Source organism: Megalobrama amblycephala, linkage group LG7 (assembly GCF_018812025.1).
Source record: "Megalobrama amblycephala isolate DHTTF-2021 linkage group LG7, ASM1881202v1, whole genome shotgun sequence".
Taxonomy (NCBI): domain Eukaryota; kingdom Metazoa; phylum Chordata; class Actinopteri; order Cypriniformes; family Xenocyprididae; genus Megalobrama; species Megalobrama amblycephala.
Window position 1 is genome coordinate 27,951,259 of NC_063050.1, and position 15,885 is coordinate 27,967,143.

At 37.2% G+C, this 15,885-nt stretch overlaps 1 long non-coding RNA gene across 1 annotated transcript in view; it reads left to right on the forward strand.

Moving 5' to 3' along the window:
* The window catches only part of LOC125272228, a 45,590-nt gene extending 29,969 nt beyond the window's left edge, over positions 1-15,621 (forward strand). Inside the window, exon 3 of the long non-coding RNA XR_007185792.1 lies at positions 15,514-15,621. This is a non-coding gene — a long non-coding RNA (uncharacterized LOC125272228). The remainder of the gene's footprint in view (positions 1-15,513) is intronic.
* Positions 15,622-15,885: the final 264 nt, after the last annotated feature.

Below are 15,885 nucleotides of genomic sequence, written 5' to 3' on the forward strand. Positions count from 1 at the left end.
TGCCAACCATCGCCTAGGACTTTTTCTTGTTTTTTCCCCTTTGTGACGCCGCTTGACAGTCTGCCTCAGTTATTCAGTTTGGACTGGTGATTAAACTCTGTGAACCTGCATTTTCGCCTCTGGGTCGCCTCTGGGTCTTCTGTTTCACAACAGTTTAATATTCTGTCTTGTTGGTATTTAAAAGTTTCTGTTTCAGTTATGTTTGTGTTTTGGGGGTTACCAAAGTTACCAAAGGTTACCAGTCGTGGCCTAATGGATAGAGAGTTGGACTTGTAACCCAAAAGGTCATGGGTTCGAGTCTCAGGTCCGGCAGGGATTGTCGGTGAGGGGAGTGAATATCCAGCGCTCTCTCCACCCTCAATACCACGACTGAGGTGAGACTCTTGAGCAAGGCACGGTACCCCCAACTGCTCCCCGAGCGCCGCAGCAATGGCTGCCCACTGCTCCGGGTGTGTGTTCACGGTGTGTGTGTTCATGCTGTGTGTGTGCACTTGGATGGGTTAAATGCAGAGCACAAATTCCGAGTATGGGTCACCATACTTGGCCACATGTTACTTCACTTGATTGTGGTAAAGTGTGGAGCTTGTGATTGGGTTGAGGACCTGCTAACAAAAATTCAAATTGCTTTAATAATAAAGTCACCACTGGGTGAAACCAGTATCACTTTTGGACTGCCAACACCTGCCAACACATTGTACGTGTAAAGAAATTTATATTTAGTTTATGTAAAACAGGACTAAACGGGAATCATTATTTGAATGTCAATTTAAATGAAAACCATTCATTCAAGTTAAACTAAAACCATTCATTCAAGTTAAATGAACACAATTGATTCTAGTTAGTTATGCGTGGTTTATTCTATTTGGTTTTACTTGTTTCGGTCACTGTCCATGATTGAATCATGTTCAGCCAAAGAGCTATTTTTTTGAGTGTGACGGTGAGTTCCTGAATGACAGAATTTTTGGGTGAACTAACCCTTTAAAAAAACATAAATATCAAATTAGATGCAGTTTATTTTAAAGGTGCCCAAGAATGCTTTTTCACAAGATGTAATATAAGTCTAAGGTGTCTCCTGAATGTGTCTGTGAAGTTTCAGCTCAAAATACCCCATAGATTTTTTTAAATACATTTTTTTAACTGCCTATTTTGGGGCATCATTAACTACGCACCCCTTTAATTCGCGTGCTCCCTGCCACATGAGCTCTCGATTATATTACAGCACATTTACAAAGTTCACACAGCTAATATAACCCTCAAATGGATCTTTACAAGATGTTCGTCATGCATGCTGTATGCATGCTTCGAATTATGTGAGTAAAGTATTTATTTTGATGTTTATATTTGATTCTCTATGAGTTTGAGGCTGTGCTCCGTGGCTAAAGCTAACATTACACACTGTTGGAGAGATTTATAAAGAATGAAGTTGTGTTTATGAATTATACAGACTGCAAGTGTTTAAAAATGAAAATAGCGACGGCTCTTGTCTCCGTGAATACAGTAAGAAACGATGGTAACTTTAACCACATTTAACAGTACATTAGCAACATGCTAACGAAACATTTAGAAAGACAATTTACAAATATCACTAAAAATATCATGCTATCATGGATCATGTCAGTTATTATTGCTCCATCTGCCATTTTCGCTGTTGTTCTTGCTTGTTTACCTAGTCTGATGATTCAGCTGTGCAGATCCAGACGTTACTGGCTGCCCTTGTCTAATCCCTTTCATAATGTTGGGAACATGAGCTGGCATATGCAAATATTGGGGTCATACATATTAATGATCCCGACTGTTATGTAACAGTCGGTGTTATGTTGAGATCCGCGTGTTTTCCGGAAGTCTTTTAAACAAATGAGATTTACATAAGAAAGAGAAAGCAATAGAGTTTGAAACTCAATGTATGTCTTTTCCATGTACTGAACTCTTGTTATTCAACTATGCCAAGGTAAATTCAAATTTTGAATCTAGGGCACCTTTAAGGAAAGATAACATGAGCATCCTTTTTTCAACAAAAGAAAAATCATAAGAAGTTTATCGGTTATGATTCCTCCACACTTTTGGGGTGCCACACGTACATAGTAATAATGAAGAACTACATATGAAGTGTAAAATATTGATAAATATAATAAATTTAACTGGACATTTCATGTAATTTTGAAGTGAAATACTGTTAAATTTACTGTTAAATACAGAGCAAGTCATCTTATAATTTACACTGAAAATCCATAATTGACATTCCCAGAATTCCCTGTTTTATGTATACTTATACTACTGTTTTGGGGGCCAGAGTAAATCAAATGGTAAAGGTACAGGATTAAGCTGACTGTACACATACACTGACTGTGTCACAATACTAAAATCAACACTACTGCTTTCTTTTAGTGTATGTGATGACATCAACCAAGCAAAAAACAAAACAAAAGCAGCCTATAGTGGCGCATTCAGATGCTTTGTAGTCAAAATGATTGATGTGACTTTGCTTTCATTTGAAAAGCTTTTTTTCCCACGTAGCGTACTCTGGTTTGTGTCACCGTCGTACACCATGCTGAGAATAATACAAGCATGAAAAGACCTCCATGCGATTCAGTGCGTGAATAAAAGAGGCTGAAATGTTCATCTGGCACTCTCAGATCTCTGTCCAGGGCGAGACGGTTTATTAATTATGTATTTCAAAGTGCAAAATGCGCATCTACACTAAGAAGCTGAACGTCACTGATGTTTTTATAAAGCATATCTTTTAAAAGGTTGCGTCACTGTGCTGCGGTTTTCATCCTCAGTATTTCATCATGGTATAACAAAATTGTTTATATACTCAAGCTATCTAAAATGATTAACTGCAGCTTTAAGTTGTTACCACTGTTGTCTTTGTAAAAGTAAACAAATATGTCTTTATTAATATTATACACCGTGAAATCAAAATTGACAATTCTCGTTTTTTTTTTTTTAACTGAATACTGCAGTATTTATTATAAATGATATATCAATGCACATCATAATTTTATTTAAATTCACGTGCCTTCGTAGTCTTAAATCAAAATAATTTCCCCTCCCTCTTGCAATGACATCTCTTCTCTGTTTACCGGCACAAAGGCAGAACAACCTGTCACTCACAAGCGATCGCACCAATAGCAAATCACAATGATCTAATGAAGTCCCGCCCTACAGTTTTTCTTGTTGAATAAGCCTTATCACTTGAATATGTCACAAAAGGGAAGAAATGGTTGTTTCCATTTAGATTTCTGACTTTAAATTTTAAATGGGAAGTGTTTTGTTTTCTCTATTTATTTTGCTATTCTAAATAAGCTTGATTATATAGTTAAAGGATTAGTTCACCCAAAAATGAAAATTCTGTCATTTATTACTTACCCTCATGCCGCTCCCATAGGGAGCAATGACATTTCCTCTCTCAAGATCCATAAAGGTACTAAAAACATATTTAAATCGGTTCATGTGAGTACAGTGGTTCAATATTAATATTATAAAGTGACGAGAATATTTTTGGAGCGCCCAAAAAAACGAAATAACGACTTATTTAGTGATGGCCGATTTCAAGACACTGCTTCAGGAAGATTCGGAGCATAAATGAATCAGTGTGTCGAATCTGCTGTTCGGAGCGCCAAAGTCACGTGATTTCAGCCGTTGGCAGTTTGACACGCGATCTGAATCATGATTCGACACACTGATTCATTTATGCTCCGATGCTTCCTGAAGCAGTGTTTTGAAATCGGCCATCACTAAATAAGTCGTTATTTTGTTTTTTTGGTGCTCCAAAAATATTCTCGCCACTTTATAATATTAATATTGAACCACTGTACTCACATGAACTGATTTAAATATGTTTTTAGTACATTAATGGATCTTGAGAGAGGAAATGCCATTGCTCCCTATGGAGGCCTCACGGAGCCATCGGATTTCAACTAAAATATGTTAATTTGTGTTCTGAAGATTAACAAAGGTCTTACGGGTGTGGAACGGCATGAGGGTGAGTAATAAATGACAGAATTTTCATTTTTGGGTGAACTAACCCTTTAATTGCATTTGCTAAAGACCTGTGACCCAGTTGGGTACCACTTCTCTATAGGCTGTATATCTATCTATCTTTCTGTAAATCTATAGGCATCTTTATCCACAGTATCCATATCTTTATCAATCAGTAGTTATTTTTGATGTCTCCCATATCTAACACATCTGATTCAACTCTTCAGCTCATTAGTAGAGACTGCAAGACTTCAGCTGAATCTGAAATCGCCCCCTAAACCTTCAATCACTATTCCCTACGTTAGTCCACTAATCAAGTTAATTTTAAAAGGAATGAATGAAAACGTATAAGTGAATTCGGACAGCTGTTAATTGTACATCGGTTGTACACTTGTTAATGCGGTGCAATGTGGGATGGAATGAGTGCACTCAATAATGTCCACTATGGTTTCAGAAACCACTACAAATGGCTGTCCCCTCAAATAATGCCCTTTATAGGGGCGATTTTGGATTTGGGTGAGGTCCCCAAGACAGGTTTGAGAAGCACTGGTCTATAGGCATCTATCTGTAATACATCTCTATCTACAGCTTCATCTATGTGTAACAAACTCTTCCCTTCTTTAGTTCTTTTTGCAGTTGTTGCATAACCCTGACCCACATCTTTCAGTCCATTTCTCTGTTATTTTCTCACTCATCTGTTTGATGATCCACAGTCACTGCAGAGTGCCTTCATTTTCCTCCAAATAAAACTCTCTCAATGCACAGTAGACTACACAAAAGCAGGCTCTCTCACTCTCTACGTTTCCCTCTTTCTGTTTTTCTTGCAGGCACATTTCTTCTCTCTGGCTTTTTCTGACAAGTCTCTTTGTGATTCTTCCTAACTCCCTTTCTGCCTCATTCTTTCTCTCTTTTTCTGTTTTGCGGTGACATCTTCACTTTCCTGCTGTTTTTCTCTCTCACTCCTTCTTTTCTTCCTCACCTTCTTTTCTGCACTGACTCTTTGTCAGACTCAAAGAGAGGGATGCAAGTGTTAGTTTGCTCACTGCCTTCTGTGTGTGTGATCCATGTGTGGGCAAGTGTTCTGTGGTCAAACCGTGTGATGTTTGTGTTTTTGTGTACAGACACAGCTAGAACTGTACGACCTTGTGTGTGTGTGTGTGTGTGTGTGTGTGTGTGAGAACAGCTAACATTGTGGAATTGTGTGTCACTGAGCTTGAACCACTACACTGTGTTTATGTGTCTCAGTGAATGTGACATTGTGATCATAGCACTGTCAAACAGAGGTGTCATATTCCTGTTTTTTATACAACAGTCAGTCCCAGTCCTCTAATTTGATTGGCCGAGTCATGTTCTAAGCGTGATATGAAAGACCTAAGGAGGTAACAGACATAGAAAAAATGATTGGAGGAATCGTAATGCTCAATAGCCATTTTCAGACTGTCAGGTTAAATCCGATCGCAAAAATGAAAGATAGCAAATGAAATCTGATTTTTATAAACCCGCTTAAAGCTATATTCATAAGTAGTTTGAAATCCTACTCAAATCTCATTTCTGGAAATCCGTTTCAGTCTGACTGCTCTGATCGGATTTGCATAGATTTTTGCTTATGTCACATTCTCACACCACATAAAATGTGAATATGTTCACCAGGCTCAACAGCAGTGACTGGTGGACTTGTGTGGTACCCAACTTTGATGAAGGGATGAAGCTATCAAACTTTAGAATGCACACATTCACAATGATTTGTAACAAAAATAGTTTGAATGCTACACATCATGATGTAAGACAACATTTGTTTTGCAAACCCCTCTATGTTGCTGTTGGGTCATTCCATTTCAACTCAACCAAAGGTCCCTGGCTAAAAAATTTGATTTTTTATTTTTATTTATGAAAATATTGTATTTTTAGCAATCTTTGTTGCATTATATGCCAACAGTGAAAGACACTTTTGTTTTTTGCCCCAAGTTTGCATGACTTTAACTCAAGAAGTATTAAAGATATCTTAATATCCTTTTAGATTCTGTTTTTTCTTTTTTCTTTTGTTTTCTTCATTTTAAAGGCCCTATATGGTTCAGTCGCATGTATAGGGATCCCAATGTGACTCCATGTCCAAAATGTTGAATTTTACACATTTTCAATGAAAATTATTAAAATTCAACAAATTGAACGTGGAGCCGCATTGAGGTCTCCATATCTATAGGGTTGAACCATATAGAACCTTGAAAATGAAGATTTCAAAAGAAATGTTTGTTAATAACCAGCCTCTATATTGAGATACACAGTGTGGACAGTCAATCATTTAGATCAGATTCCAATCAGATGGACAGATGTTTGGATTTAGACTGTGAACGTATATGGTGGCTATATAAGTTGAAGTCCCACATTTTAGACAAAAAAATTGGTTTCTAGAACAGGGTTTCATTAAGGGAATGTGCCCTCATATTCTTTAATCAAAATAACTTCCCCTCCCAATAAAATCAAGTCCCGTCCTACATTTTATCTTGTTCAAGAAGCCATTTCACTCATATATACATCACAATAGGGAACAAAAAACTATCGCAACTTTTGTTTCATGCCGATTTTAAGGGAGGGGGGGTATCACATAAAGTTTCTGCCAATCTCATGTTAATCTTGAGTACCTATAGAGTAGTATAGCATCCTTCATGTCTCCAAAAAAAGTCTTTAGTTTTATCATATTTATAAAAGATACATATGCTGTACCGAGTCTTTCCGAAAACAGCCGAGCGCCTGGAGGCATGCCGTGTGAGCGGAGCTAAAGAGTGACGAGCACGCAAAGCTTTTGCGTAGAGATCGTCTGCAAGCTATCAATGGACAGCTAAACAGATGTATTTAAACACACACAATACACCATCGCATTATCCCTGGATAACTTTTGAATCACTATAATGAATATAGCGTATAGTGAATGATGAATAATGAATTTATGAATTCACTACATTTGTGTTGTTTACATTATATGCACTTAAGCACCTATTGCAAACAAAACAAACATTTGAAGCAGTTTTACTCCGTATTCTCCGTTCATTTTAACCAATTAAAGAGTGATTGTAACTATCAGTTTCTATGGTTATTTTAATAACAAATATCGAGAGCGCATCAACGTAATGCGTGAGCAAAACTCTCAGCTCCACTTAATGCTGGGTTCTTTGTGAAGCAAGGTTATCTTTCTCTCACAACCAAAACACACTTCTTTGGTGACATTGTTGATTTTGTGAAGTCCTGTGACCTGTACAGCGCTTCCGACAACTTCCGTCATACGTCCAACTCAGGGACTTTTATGACAATCAGTTAAACAACTCTGTATACGTCACTCTTTGTAGCCTATCACTGTCATGCTATTTGGCTTGAAGAAAGGAGCAGGTTCTTTGAATGTCAGAATGTCTGTGTTTTTTCTCTCTCCAGAGAAGGATTGGAAGGTAAACATGCTGTGTAAATGTCAAGATTAGCTTACTAATACAATGCAGTGAATCTGCTATTTTATTAATCGTTTCTCCTAGTCAGAGTTTCTCTAAAATATTTAGTGGTGTGTAAGCTGTAAATTTGTGCCCCTTTACTATAAGTGCCCAGTTAAATTAGTACTCTGAAGGATCATGTAAAGAGCTAAGTTGTAACTTATGCACAGCTTGTGCATCTGACCCCAGGATCGGAAAACCAGGAGTGGAGTTTCTCAGTCTGTACATCACTTAGCGACATGCAAAGCTTGACACTTTGGCTTATTTTGGAAGTAAAAAATATACATATTATTGGCCAACAAAATGTACTGAATGTTAACTTTTACTGAAACTTTAATTGAACTGTTGTATAAGGCTGTCTCTGAAAGCTGAGAAATGTTGCCTCCGCAGGCAGCAAATGAAGGTAGAACGGCAGCAAGGTATGTCCAAATCCAATGATCATGTAAAATCCTGTCTACTGATTGATTTTTGTAGGCAGCATGTATCCTTCACCGTTTATGATGTCCATATCCTGTGCATGCAATTCCGTGACATTTGAGCGTAAGGAAAACATTGGGATCTGAAAGTTGCGGCTGGCAGTCACAGTTTTTTGACATTTTCTTTTTAACTTTTGACTTTTTTTATTGAAGAAATTAGTATAGTGATTAAATATTTGCTTGGTTATCACCAAAGCTCTCTCTATTTAGTTTAGATCAGTGGTTCCCAAACCTGTCCTGGAGGACCCCCAGCCCTGCACATTTTCCATGTCTCCCTATTTCTGACACACCCATTCCAGGTCTTGCTGTCTCTACTAATGAGCACATGAGTTAAATCAGGTGTGATAAATGAGGGAAACATACAAAATGTGCGGGGCTGGGGGTCCTCCAGGACAGGTTTGGGAACCACTGGTTTAGATCATTTGACCATTATGCTGCCTCAGAAGTCTCAGTTTCAGGATGTGCCTTCAAATGCAAACTTTGCCTGAGAAGTCAGTGGCTAATAGGGCAGGAAGACTGCAAGTCAGCTGCCTAAGCTTTTGGATGCAGCCTAAACCAGTGAAAACACACCTCTTCCAGGAGCACATGATAAGCCTTTTTGCACAAAATGTTTCTACACTACACTGTCCTACTCTGGTGCTTGCTGGAATTTGGGTTATTTCTTCTGCTTGCATTTCAAATGTGTAATTCTGCTAAAACTGCCAAATGTTTAAATGTTAATCCAATATCACACTTGCAATCATGTTATATTGTACTGAACACGCAACAAAATTAATAAAATATTCAGAACACTTCCACATCTACCAGCTCATGGCACTTTTTTTAAAATCCCAACAGATTAAAACTGTTTTACCAAAGTAGAGGTTATGAATATCATATATCTTCCTGTTTCCACTGTTTCTCTTATCTAACACTAACTCATTTTCTCCTGCTAAAAATACCCTCTATCTATTCACATATGGCTCTTCCCCCAGATTCCTCAGACTTGCCCCAGCATCCCAACGCAGTTTCTGGCCTCTCAGCCTCATGCACTCACTCACGCACACACTCTCACCCCTCTCTGCACTTTATTTTTAACCCAGTCAATCAGACACTGCTCACCGATGACGCAGATCCACATGCAGCACTGACACCATCAGCCAGAGAATGAGAAAGATAGAGGGAGGCTGGCAAAACGGGGACAAGCTGTGGCAAAGACAGGAGATGGAGGGAGAACAAAGTGCTTGAAAATGATCAAACATAGAAAGATCCTCATAATTTACACCTGAATTCAGCAGATACGTGACTGACAAGTTGTTAAAGAGTGTACTGTTAAAATATTTTGTCAGATAACATTTAAACCTACTACTTTTATTCAATATATAACCTAATATATTCAGCAAACACCATTTCAAGTCCTTTTTAAGAGTCATAGCAGAAAGAAACAGCTCTTTCAGGTAACACTTTTTCTACCTTCTTTTTTTTTTTACAGTGTATCTATGATAAATATGCAGCTTTGTAGGTGTCTTTGCCTATTCTCCACTATCTCTCTGTCACTTTCTCTCTAACTCTCTCTATCTCACTGATAGGTTCACACCCACTCGTTTGTTAAACATTGAGACAAATAGCTTACATCACTCTCGGCGGAAAGACTTTTTAGGAAGTTCCATAAAAAGAACCGCTTCTCCCCCGGCTAACTCACAACACAGCCGTGACGCAAGAAAGAGACCTGCCGCACACACTCTAACACACACATAGCTCTTGCAGGCTCTCTGTATGCTTGCGGTTCAGAAGGAGAGAGATGAAATGGCAAAGGACGTGTCTGTAGATTTTCTGTGTGTGTATTTAAATGGCATACAGAAAATCCATTAGTTAAATAGGATATTGCACTCTAAAAGGGTTTTGTCAGGTAAACTAATGTGCTAATCTGATGATTTTAAATTACTGAATCAACCTGACTATATTAGGTCACACTAGGTATTTGTAAAAGACAGATCAGGTAGAAAGAGTTTCTTAAGGTAACAATTGCACATCTGCACTGTATGTGTGTGTAGATGTGAAGCCATGGTGTTGTTGACGTCATCTTGACGTATTTCCCAACTGGTGCGAATAGCAAGCAACTTCAATTATTTTCAATAGAAAAGTACAGAAAAATGTGTGAAACAAGCAAAAGAGGACTGACAATGCACAATGCACAAGCTTTTTTTGACAATCTAATTGTTTTAGTACCTTCTTGTGGTGGCTGTGTAGTACTACAAGAGTGAGATATAATTAACTCAGAATCCCACTGAGCCGTGTGATAACTAGTTTCCCTCTAAATCATTGCAGCCTCTGCCCCAAATCATCCTCTATCTTCTCTTCATTACCTCTTGGAGTGTTTAGAGGAAAAATGTGTGAGGGACAGGCTGGTCAGACACTTAGGATATGGAGTTACTAGATTTCCCATGGTGCCTGGAGTGTGTGTGTGTGTGTCTGTGTAGATGTTTACTGACGTCAATGAAAGGGCTGGATTTTGTGTGGAGCTGAGGTGAATCTTAATTGTGTCTGTGTATTTGTTTGGCCTTGTGGGAAGGATGATGTCAATTTCAAATAAATTATTAATTCATTCAGGAAGATTTAGAAATGGAGAATTTGGTCAAGTGTTGTATAAACCCACAATCATTCTGTTCATGATGATGTTTATGTAGCCTATATCTGTCTTATTATTTTCTAATTTCTAGATGCTGTTAAATTATATTCCAATTCAAAGAACCGACAGACAAAATAAACACTGATTTTTATTCAGTGCACGCACAGCACATGCTCCAAAAGTGTTAATAATAATCAGCTTGCATAATTATCCTACACAAAAAAATGCTGGGTTAAAAAAAACCCAAGTGGGGTTGAATATGGACAAACACAGCGATTGGGTTTTAACCCAGCGTTTGGGTTAAATGTTTGCCCAACCTGCTGGGTAAAAAAAATGAACATTTATTAATAAGTTTAAAGGTGCCCTAGAATTAAAAATTGAATTTATATTGGCATAGTTAAATAACAAGAGTTCAGTACATGGAAATGACATACAGTGAGTCTCAAACTCCATTGTTTCCTCCTTCTTATATAAATCTCATTTGTTTAAAAGACCTCCGGAAAACAGGCGAATCTCAACATAACACCGACTGTTACGTAACAGTCGGGATCATTAATATGTACGCCGCAAATATTTGCATATGCCAGCTCATGTTCAAGGTATTAGACAAGGGCAGCCAGTATTATCGTCTGGATGTGCACAGCTGAATCATCAGACTAGGTAAGCAAGCAAGGACAATAGCGAAAAATGGCAGATGGAGCGATAATAACTGACATGATCCATGATATCATGATATTTTTAGTGATATTTGTAAATTGTCTTTCTAAATGTTTCGTTAGCATGTTGCTAATGTACTGTTAAATGTGGTTAAAGTTACCATTGTTTCTTACTGTATTCACGGAGACAAGAGCCGTCGCTATTTTCATTTTTAAAAGTGCCCAAGAACGTTCTTTCACAAGATGTAATATAAGTCTAAGGTGTCTCCTGAATGTGTCTGTGAAGTTTCAGCTCAAAATACCCCATAGATTTTTTTAAATTAATTTTTTTAACTGCCTATTTTGGGGCATCATTAACAATGCACTGATTTACACTCGGCGCCGCTCCCTTAAATCGCGTGCTCCCTGCCACACCAGCTGTCGACTATAATACAGTGCATTTACAAAGTTCACACAGCTAATATAACCCTCAAATGGATCTTTACAAGATGTTCGTCATGCATGCTGTATGCATGCTTCGAATTATGTGAGTAAAGTATTTATTTTGATGTTTACGTTTGATTCTGTATGAGTTTGAGGCTATGCTCTGTGGCTAACGGCTAATGCTACACTGTTGGAGAGATTTATAAAGAATGAAGTTGTGTTTATGAATTATACAGACTGCAAGTGTTTAAAAAATGAAAATAGCGACGGCTCTTGTCTCCGTGAATACAGTAAGAAACGATGGTAACTTTAACCTCATTTAACAGTACATTAGCAAAATGCTAACGAAACTTTTAGAAAGACAATTTACAAATATCAGTAAAAATATCATGATATCATGAATCATGTCAGTTATTATCGCTCCATCTGCCATTTTTCGCTGTTGTTCTTGCTTACCTAGTCTGATGATTCGGCTGTGTGCAGCTCCAGACGTTAATACTGGCTGCCCTTGTCTAATGCCTTTTATAATGTTGGGAACATCATGGGCTGGCATTATGCAAATATTGGGGCGTACACCCCGACTGTTACGTAACAGTCGGTGTTATGTTGAGATTCGCCTGTTCTTCGGAGGTCTTTTAAACAAATGAGATTTATATAAGAAGGAGGAAACAATGGGGTTTGAGACTCACTGTATGTCTTTTCCATGTACTGAACTCTTGTTATTTAACTATGCCAAGGTAAATTCAATTTTTGAATCAAGGGCACCTTTAAACACTTGCAGTCTGTATAATTCATAAACACAACTTCATTCTTTATAAATCTCTCCAACAGTGTAGCATTAGCCGTTAGCCACGGAGCATAGCCTCAAATTCATTCAGAATCAAATGTAAACATCCAAATAAATACAATACTCACATAATCCGACGCATGCATACAGCATGCATGACGAACATCTTGTAAAGATCCATTTGAGGGTTATATTAGCTGTGTGAACTTTGTTTATGCTGTTTAAGGTAAGCGCGAGCTCCGGGGGTGGGGAGCGTGAGGAATTAAAGGGGCCGCAGCCTGAATCGGTGCATAGTTAATGATGCCCCAAAATAGGCAGTTAAAAAAATTAATTAAAAAAAATCTATGGGGTATTTTGAGCTGAAACTTCACAGACATATTCAGGGGACACCTTAGACTTATATTACATCTTGTAAAAAAACGTTCGATGGCACCTTTAAAGGGGATGTCTAATGCCATTTCATGCATTATTATTATTATTATGACTTATTTACATTGTTAAAGAGTTGGATTCTCATGCTAAACATGGCCAAAGTTTCAAAAAACGAGTTGGACATATTTCTGTGCCAAATACACTCCTTCAGGGTTCATATAAGGGGCTGTTTACACGAAACTAAACTAAAAATGGAAAACTTTGTGTCATGTTGTCATGTGTCATGGTGGACAAACACTCAGGATTGCAGAGGAGGATGACAAGAGGAGGATTGCAGATCGGATGACTTTAATAAACAGTCCGGGAAACACCATCAACATAAACATATAAACTGAAGTAAAACATTGACGACAACTGACAAAGACTGAGGGAGAACACAGGGAATATATAGGCCTACATGACAAACAAAGGGGCAAACAAGCTAATAAACGAGAGACGGCTGGGACTAATAAACTTAATTCAGGGTAACCAAGGAAACAAACTAGTGGTGGGAAAACTGAACGAAAGAACACGTGACTAAAGACAAACCAACTAATACATGAACAGAACAGGGAAACGGATCAAAAACAAACTCAAAACATGTAACACAACAGAAAATAGACACAGAACCCTGACATATATCCCCTTTAATGAATAATAATTAAATAATAAACATGTATTAAATTGCTTATTAATAAAAGTTCACTTTTTGATTATTATTGTTGCCTCTAGTAATTGTGTGTCTGATTTTTAATTTCCAACCACCAATTTTGGATTTATTTTAAGCCAGCCATATAATTTTTAAACAATAGTTGGGTTAAATCAAACTTCCCAGCACATTGGGCAAAACTTTAACCCAACCGCTGGGTTAAAACAACCAAGTCACTGTGTTTGTCCATATTCAACCCAACTTGGGTTGTTTTTAACCCAGCATTTTTTAGAGTGTAGATTATTTGACTTACCGCTGACTCAGAATCTTTATTTTAAAAGAGTAATCCTAGACTGCTGTATTTAAACAATTTAAAGGGGTCATATCATAATTATCTTTTAATATTTAATATTTTTTATTTCATTTATTGTTTAATGTACACTTTTTTTTTTTTTGCATTTAAAGAGTCATAATTTTTTATGACCATATTCTCTAGGATCACATTTTATATTTACACACATTAATGTATTTTTGCTGTATTTACTTTCTTTGTAACCTTTCTCTAAAAAAAGATTCATCTGAAAGCTAGGAGCCCTGACATATAGGTTACATCCGAATATGCACTTATGTGTATGTGAAATCAATAGTATGTCTGAATTCACAGTTTTCATAAAAACAGTATAGACGAAAAGTTACTATTTACCATGAGATTCTGAAGTGCACATCCAGTGGACACTTTACTATCCCATGAATTCATAGGATTTGTGAATGCCGACGCAACTGACAGTGTAGGTCACATGACAATGACAACATGACAATGTATTATGTCCAGATTACATTCATACATTTCATTCTATATGGAATGTAGTTTTTAACGGTCGCTGCTTCAAAAGAAGTATGCAATTTCGGACAGAGTCAGAGTTTCCTGTACTAGTGTTGGGGAGTAATTAGTTACTGAATTACGCAACTTAATTACAAATTACACGTAACTAATCTGTTACAGTTACTGAGAAAAAAAAGTGTAATTAAATTAGTTACTTAGTTACTAAATTAGTTACAAAAGTTAACGATTACAAGGGGGCTACATCTGAATATTTTCGCACAGATACAGATTTGATTGATTTCTTTCCCAAATTGCATTGCCTGCTCAAAAATAGGCAAAAATAGAGGCATTTCAGGAAGTTAGGACACATAATAGGACACATGCTTATTTGATAACTGTTTTATTTCTTATTTTGGATTCATGTATATGCTTTATTTTTTTTAAGATGAACTGTTTTTTCCCAAGGCATTTAGATGCCAGTGTTTCCTGTCATAGCTATGCAAAGATTTGATTTCAAAAACAGTATCACAGCTATTAAACTATATCTTATGATTTTAAATCAATTTTAAGTAAAAAGAGGCATTAAAGCCTGATTTTGTGGTGGCTGTGCTTTAAAATTAAATGATTATAATCTTAATTCAACTGATGAAGGATTTTGAGAAGTCTGACAGTAATCAGTGTTGAGGTTAACCCTGCCTGGTTTAAATGTTTGAAAATGATTAACAGTTGAAAACATTAGTTAGAAATTTAGAAAAGTAATCAAAAAGTAATCAAATGTAATCTCATTACTTTAATAGAGTAAATTGGAATCGTTACACTACTTATTTCATTTTAAATAGGGTAACTTGTAATCTGTAACCTATTACATTTCCAAAGTAACCTTCCCAACTCTGCTAGCGCTGCATCACTTTTGCTAAATCTAAAGCGCAACCAGTGTCGTCTGTTTCCCGTATGAATGACTCTTATGATTCTGTTTTTTTGTTTTGTTTTGTTTTTTTAATGAGCCAGACACACAGCTTCATGGTTACTGGTTGTTCATATGACAACAGTGTATAAAGATATTTATTATGTGATTTGTCAGTAGCCTATTTAAATAGATATTAGGGGTTTAAATATGTTATTTGTTTGTTGATGTTTGTTATTAAAGCCAGTTATTGGATTGCATTTATGCCCCCTCTGCATGGACAGAGACAATCAGCAGTGATAACAGAGAACAATGTTCACAGGTGTCACTTTTATTACCGTTCCAAAAGGATGTGGAGGTTTTACATGGCCTCCAAAGGCCAAAACACCCCTCCCCCTGCCACCCAGTGCCCCGCCCCCAACCCACCCTTGTCAATCATCATCCCTGACCCACACGAGTCAGACATCAGTTAAGGCTCGTTGTGATGGACTGATTTCCTCAGGGGAAAAGTGAATGGAGGATGAGGAAGAGGAGGAAGAGGGAAGAAAGAAGAAGATGGGAGAAAAGGTGAAGAGTAGAGAGAGAATAAAGAGGGTTGGGAAAGAAAAAGCCAAGCAGCCATCTGATATCAACAACCACATTTTCTATTGTCACTTTTTTTTTTTTTTTTGCTAAGCTGTTGGCCATACTTGAC